This window comes from Lampetra planeri, chromosome 31, assembly GCF_965212315.1.
Source record: "Lampetra planeri chromosome 31, kcLamPlan1.2.h2, whole genome shotgun sequence".
NCBI lineage: Eukaryota > Metazoa > Chordata > Hyperoartia > Petromyzontiformes > Petromyzontidae > Lampetra > Lampetra planeri.
This window is the reverse complement of record NC_136137.1, coordinates 2016051-2023624: the sequence shown is the minus strand read 5'-3', so window position 1 is coordinate 2023624 and position 7574 is coordinate 2016051. Positions and strand designations below refer to the sequence as shown.

Below are 7574 nucleotides of genomic sequence, written 5' to 3'. Positions count from 1 at the left end.
TCTCACTCTCTAATACATCAACAAAGGCTTTCACAAAGTCTCGCACAGTCCATCACACGCTCGCTTTCACTCTCACACGTGCACCCCAGCACACACACTGATGATTTTCACACGCACACTTCCTTAGACACAACGCCAGTCACGATTCACCATTATGTGACGGTGACATCGCCGCAGCTCTCGTGTCAGGCCATGCGCACTTCAAGCCACGTGAAGTGTCAGAGGGCTTGCTGGGAAGGTCACAGGACAAACACAAAGATCCCCGATTTAAAGCTTTCGTGACTGCAGGGATTCATCTTCTTGGTTCTTTCGGTAAAGTCACATAGAATGGAAATAATAAAATAATAAAACATTATTTTTAAAAATAAAACATAATAATACAATATAATAATATATTATGTTTCATTTTTATTATTTCCATTCGACGTGACTTTACCGAAAGAACCAAGAAGACAAAGATCCCCCATATAGCCTACAGAGGCTGTTGGGGCAAGTGCTTTGAGCGAGTACCTATGAAGGCCAGTAGCGACGCATGGGTGATTGGTGTGGCCCCCCCCTCCAACACACTCGGCCACATATTTCGCCACATCACGGATGTGTACGCAAGGTATCAGATTACTCGTTTAGGGCTTAGTCGACCTAGGGACTCGTTCAGATATCCGTCACCGATGCCGGCTGTGACCGTCAAGCAAACCGAGGTCGCCGAGTTCATAACGCTCAAAGTGCGCTCGATGCTGCACTACCGCACCCCGAACAGGACACACGCACTCACAAGCCTTCCCTTCTCCCCGCCTTTCTACGCCCTCTCTACTGCACCAAAAACAACATGAAGCAAAGTCCAAGTCAAACACGATGGGCTCCGGGGTAGAGCAGCAGGCATGGCCAGGTGGCTTCTGCAAATATGCCACCAGCCCCGTGCCCGCTCACCCACCCGTCAGCCGGCCGCACGCCAAAGAGCCCCTGGAACTTTTTCACGTTCTTTTATATGTTTTTTTCCACTACATTCGTGAAACTTTAAGATCATTTGGTTTTAATGGCCGTATTTCTATCTTTAATATTTGACATCGTGCTTATTCATACATTCGTAACTGTCTGCTGCCCGAGTCGCCCTTGAAAGGGAGTTGCGTAGCCCAATGGGAAATTTACTCGGATAATAAACTTGTCATTCTGATTCAGGCATATTTAAACACCTCTGAAAGTATATTCTTGGTTCTTTCGGTAAAGTCACGTAGAAGGGAAATAATAAAATAATAAAAATATAAAACAAGAAAAATTCCCACGACGTTTCGACTGCAACACAAGCAATCATCATCAGGTGTGAAATCCACAGCAAGAAAATGTGATGTCTGTATAACGTAATTTTTTTCAAATTGTCTTGCTGTGGATTTCACACCTGATGATGATTGCTTGTGTTGCAGTCGAAGCGTCGTGAGAATTTTTATTGTTTTATATTTTTATTATTTTATTATTTCCCTTCTACGTGACTTTACCGATAGAACCAAGAATATGAATCCCTGCAGTCACGAAAGCTTTAAATCACCTCTGAAAGTCTCAAACTTTTACCACACAAACGTGCGCAGTGGATGCTGCCGTGGTGTTAAAGTTTTATACGTAAATAAAATGTTTAGTTGTATAGTTTAGTAACGTTCAGCAGCACCCTGGACTTGACTTCCTCACAAAGCAGCATTTGCTGAATTGATCCCAGAGGGCATGATGGGCCGAGTAAACGCCCGAACCAGGATTTGAACTCGTAACCTTCCTAATCGAGTCGCTCGCTCCCCCGCTGTTCTACGCGGCCGGTAGGACCTTTCACCTCGTTAAACGCAGCCAGAGAGAGAGAGAACAACATTTACATCCACGTGGCAACTGGAAAGCGCACAAATTCGTAAGCTAACGTCGGACGCACAGGATGCATCGCGCACACATCAGCTCTGGGGGACGTGCGCATTCATCCGTCTTCTGAAATACAACCCTCAGCTGCTGCTGCTGCTGCAGCGCTGTTGATTTATGAGCGCGTTTATTTGGACGTGGGGTTGACATAAAGGTGTCTCTTGCTCGCGTAAAGCCGTGCGCGTGTCCGCGTGGCACACGTGACTAAAGTATCATGCGGGCAGGGGCACCGGGAGGCAATTCACCGCCTATGAGGGACATTCACGTGGATATTCCGAGTCTGCGCACGAGTTCAACCTCGTATGGAACACGTCTTAACTCGGCAGAAACGAAAGTCGTTAAGACGAATGCAATTGATCATAACATGGGTAACAGGGGAGAAAAAACAAATATAATTGCTATTATTGTTATTACGTATTTAAACTCGACTATGTGAATGGACTGACCCTTGTCACAGGAATGTGGAATTAGCACCACTGGCTCAGGACTTGCAATGAGGGAGATGGATACTTCTGTAAACTAACCGCTCGTTTGGTTGGAGAGCAGGACTGACGGTCATAAGGTTACGAGGCCAAATCCTATCCAGGGTCAAACAATCTTTATTATGCCCCATAAACAAGGGTCAATAAACAGAACTCGGCAAATCGATGAGGAAATGAATGAGAAACTAAACGGAGATAACAACAACACGCGTAGAGATGCAACGATGAAGTCAGCTCATGTGCAGGTGCTCGGGTGGATAGTTTTTTCGCAGGACCATGAGAAATCGCACAGACCAGATTGATCATGGCCGTTAACGAACGATAGAGTGGAATGACCCTTAAGATTAAGTTAAGTTTCACGTAGATTTCGTCTCATTCACAAGAGGGAGCTGGGTGCCCATCATGGCAGAGAAACCAATGGAAGCGATTAAGTAAAAACGACTAAGGAGATATGAGAGCCAAGACAGAAGCGACTGTAAACAGTGCACAAACGCTGCATTACGTCAAATATATTCCCAGTTCCAACGCATTACTTAACAAAAAAAACATTCGGAGTCAAGTTCAATTACAGAAACATCTAATTCCATTCAGGATGATTCGTGCAAAAGCGTGTAAACAGACCATGACATATATATATGTGTGTGTCACTCGACCTTGCCACCAGACCTGTGGACAATTATAATTTACAGCTTGCTAGAGTAACACGGAACCTACACGGAAGCACGTGGAATGTTTTATGGTGAATGTATTTTAGTCGAGAAGGGGGTGCGGTACTGGAGGGCGCCGTGGTGGCTAGGAGATGTTAACTACCTCGCCTGGTGTACAGGAGGTCGTGGGTTCGATCCCGACCCTGACGCCTGCTGCTGCTGCTGTATATTTGAAGTGTGCGTGTCTCTCTCGTCATCATCATCACGGTGGCGAGAAGATGTTAACTACCTCGCCTGGTGTACAGGAGGTCGTGGGTTCGATCCCGACCCTGACGCCTGCTGCTGCTGCTGTATATTTGAAGTGTGCGTGTCTCTCTCTCCCCGTGGTCGCGTGAATCTTTTTTTCTCCGCGTTCTCAGGATTCTCTCCCCCCCTCCACGTTTGGAATCAACGTCACGCGTTTATGGTATTTGGCCGCCGTACATTTCCGCGTTCGAAGCCGCTTTTCTTTGAGCTATCGCGCGTGGCCAGGTCGCTTCTGGGAGGAAGAAAAAAAACAGAGCGAAGATTGCTCAGTGGACCTTACCCGGTCAAATTAAAACAACGAGTTCACAGTTTAGTCGGCAAGTCGGACGCCGCCGCTGTAGTAGCGCGCTCCTGTCTTAGGCAGCTCGTGCCTGCGCCGAGAGCACTCACGAAAGGTTAATCCATAACATCCCCCCGCACAATCCACGTCGCACGCCTCGCAAATCTTTATTTTCATAGCCCGATGCCGCACCGAGATTACAGCAGCAAGAAGCAGAAGCAACAACAGCAGCAGCAGCGGCGGCGGGTCTCTACCGTGAACTCTTTTGGGTGAAAGCACGTGTTCCTTTTGTGGTGCCGGGTGTTCGTTGCCCCCCACACCCCAAACACAACCACTGGTCACCGTGTGCCCCCACCCCCCACTGCCCCCCTCCCTCCCTCCCTCCCTCCTGTACCCCATGGTGACTCCGGCCGCGATACAGAGCGATCACATGCCCACGCCCCCCGTCAAGGCGTGCGTCTCGCGTTGTGCATTCGTGTGCTTTGTGGCCACGGCGCTGACTTTTCCCGCACGCGTTCTACAAAACTCTCCTTCCTGCACGGTGTCCATGCCGCCGCCCTCCAGACCTCGCACCCCCACGATGGTCGGCCCAGCCCAGAATATTTCTTTCGACCCGAGGAGGAATCCGATGAGCTATGAAGCTCTTTTTCACAGATAGTATTACTTTTACACTCGTTTGCGTTCATTCATTTGACGGAAAACTACTCGTCGTGGGTTTAAACTCAATATTTGTGTTCATTGTAAATGGAATTTACTCGTTAATGACATACTGCAGAGCGGTGGCGCAGTGGCTAGCGTGCTGCTCTGTGAACCCGGAAACCTGAGTTCGATTCCTGGCCACTCCTCACGCTTCACCAACCCGCAGTGACCAGCGTGGTGAAGTATAGTCAAACACCGCCATGACCGACACGACTTGGGGTCGTTTTCATCCAGCAGTGGATTGAGAAAGGGCCAGGCGTGGGTTTTATTGTAATGCTGTATTCCCCGGATGGGATTTCTAAGGGCAATAGTTGTCGCTGCACATTATAATCTGGTGGCTGTGTGTGTGTGTGAGACCAGATTTATACAACTTCATTGACACCAGCAAAGGTTTTGGGTGCAACTTACATTCCGCAGCATCTTAAAGGCCAGAGAACACAGTGAGATGAATGTAATCTCATAAGAAAACCATCGGTAAAGTCACGTATGTAGACATAAAATAAAATAAATTTCATAAAATAAAATCAATTGTATTTCTACATACGTGACTTTACCGAAATAACCCATGAGTATAGTAATTCCTGCAGTCACGAAAGCTTCAATTCTAGATTTAAACCATTGGTGTAACAATTTTTTTATTTTATTTAAGCCACCGACTGCTCATCGCCAACCAAAAATACAGGTCTCGACGATTCGGCTTTTGTTGGCACTACCTGGGCACTTAGCGCAAAAATGTTGCGTAGGTGGGACGCGGTGACGACAAAACGAGAAGAAGTTGGCACTTGCCAGTAGCCACGAAGCCACACGCAAAAGTTTGTGCTTTCAAAATCCGGCCACTTGAGCGAATCCCCTGCACAAACAGGAGCATTCTCGCAGCACCCAAACGAGTTTGTTCAACCCCCCTCCGCTTTTGACCGACGACGAGGAACAAACGCTTCGCGTGAGTTACCAAGCGCACGCCAAGCAGCAGCGAGCGCGGCCACTGCCAACGTCATCGCCCACGACCAAACAGCATCGCCCACGACCAAACAGCATCGCCACCAGCAATTGCAACCGTCGTCAGTACCACGACTACCCCCACCACCACCACCACAACTACCATCACCACGACTACCACCAGCACTGACACCACCACCACAACTACCACCAGCACCCCCACGACTACCACCACCACCACGAATAGCACCAGCACTGACACCACCACCACGACTACCATCACCACCACCACCGCCACGACTGCCACCACCACGACTACCACCAGCACTGACACCACCACCACGACTACCACCACCACCACGACTGCCACCACCACCACGACTACCACCAGCACTGACAGGACCACCGTCAGTACCACAACCACCACCACGACTACCACCAGCACCACCACTACGACTACCATCACCACCACCACGACGACCATCACCACCACCACCACGACTACCACCAACACTGACACCACCACCACAACTACCACCAACACTACCACCACCGTCACCACAAGCCTCGTGTCCACCACCACAATTACTAAGCGCCATCATCGTGACGACCATCGCCGTCATCACCACCATCATCATCATCAAGACGACAACCATCAGCACCACTACCACTAAAATGATTAGCACCACCACCACCACCATCATCATCATCAGCAGCATCAAAGACAAAGATCCCCCGTGTAGCCTGTAACAGACTACAGGAGCAAGTGCTGTTAGCGAGCGCCTATGAAGGCCAGAACAGCACACGAGGGGGTGGGTGGCCAGCAACACGCCCGGCTGCCTTTGTCTCCCTCGTGGCGAGGTTTACGCACCGCACCAGGTACACACGCCATCATCGGCATCACCACCACTATACCACCATCACTTCCGCCACCACCACGACCGCCACCACGACTATATGAGGCGCCTACCGGGACTCCCCATCTATAAACATCAGCGGAAACGCCAACGGCTCTTTGAGCCCAAACTACGACACCCGAAAGAAATAGCAAAAATGCACCGCGCTACGAGATGACAACGAAAAGAGACGAGAATACCCCGACACCCCACACACACATATATAAACATATATAAACATATATAAACATATATAAACATATATAAACATATATAAACATATATAAATAGAGGGCACACACAGTGAACACCCGTGCACGTGTGCGTGAGGAGCGGTGGGAGAGTGGTTAGGGCACCGTACTACAAACACGGCGGCCCAAGTTCAATTCCTGCTCACCGCCAACGCCAGTGACGATTATCCGAAGCGGTCCTGGGCCTCCCCTAGTGTGACTCAGCCTCAACTGAGTACCTGGTGCGGTGTGTACTGAACATCGCCACGGGGGGGGAGACAAAGGCGGCCGGGTGGTGCTGGCCGCACACCCCCTGGTGTGCCGTGCCGACCTTCATAGGTGCTCGCAAACAGCAGTTGCATCAACAGTCTGTTAAGGCTATACGGGGGGGTCTTTGTTTTGTATTTCTGTGTGTATATAGTGAGAGGTAATGTAGTGGTTAGGGAACTGTGCTACGAACCGGGCGACCGCAGTTCGATTCCCGTTCACGACCAATGGCTGGCGAATATTTGAACCGATACTGGGCCTCCTCTAGGTCAAATCAGCATTAAATGAGTACCTGGTGTAGTGCCTAAAACATCGACGTTGGAGAGACAAAGGTGGCCGGACATGGTGCTGGCCACCCACCACCTAATGTGCTGCGCTGACCTTAATAGGTGCTCACTAACAGAACGTTGCTATGTATGTTTGTGCCACTTGGTGTGACAGTGCGGCGGGGCAGTTAGGCACTGCACTACAAACCCAGCGACCTGAATTTGATTTCCAGTGGCTTGTGATATCTCAAGCAGTTATGGGCCTCCCCGAGGTCAACTCAGCCTTGAATGAGTGCTTGATGCTGTGGGTAAACTACAGCACTGGGGAGACAAAGGCGGTCGTGCTGGGCATAGTTTTAGCCACACAACCCCCTTACACATGACCCATTACAACCTAAGGCGCTCACTAAACGCCTTTGGCCCTGACACTTTCAGAATATACCACAGTGACAATTACTTACCCGGGAAAGCCACAGCGAGTGCCAACACTAATTTCACGCAGGGTCCTGCATTGGGCTGTTTCACCGACTTCACCGATGAGCGACTGGCTTCACGTGGGATGAATCTGGAAGCCCACCACATGAACCCACCAAGAGATGTTTGCCACCCAGCCCTGCCACCTCCTGGCCGGACTCCCGCTGCCCCCCACTCCTAAAACACCTGGCAAAATCCTGG

At 49.8% G+C, this 7574-nt stretch overlaps 1 long non-coding RNA gene across 1 annotated transcript in view; it reads right to left on the bottom strand.

Annotated features, from left to right (window-relative positions):
• Positions 1 to 2481: 2481 nt before the first annotated feature.
• LOC144729077 (uncharacterized) overlaps positions 2482 to 7574 on the bottom strand; it is a 49460-nt gene continuing 44367 nt past the window's right edge. Inside the window, exon 3 of the long non-coding RNA XR_013587624.1 lies at positions 2482 to 3557. This is a non-coding gene — a long non-coding RNA (uncharacterized LOC144729077). The remainder of the gene's footprint in view (positions 3558 to 7574) is intronic.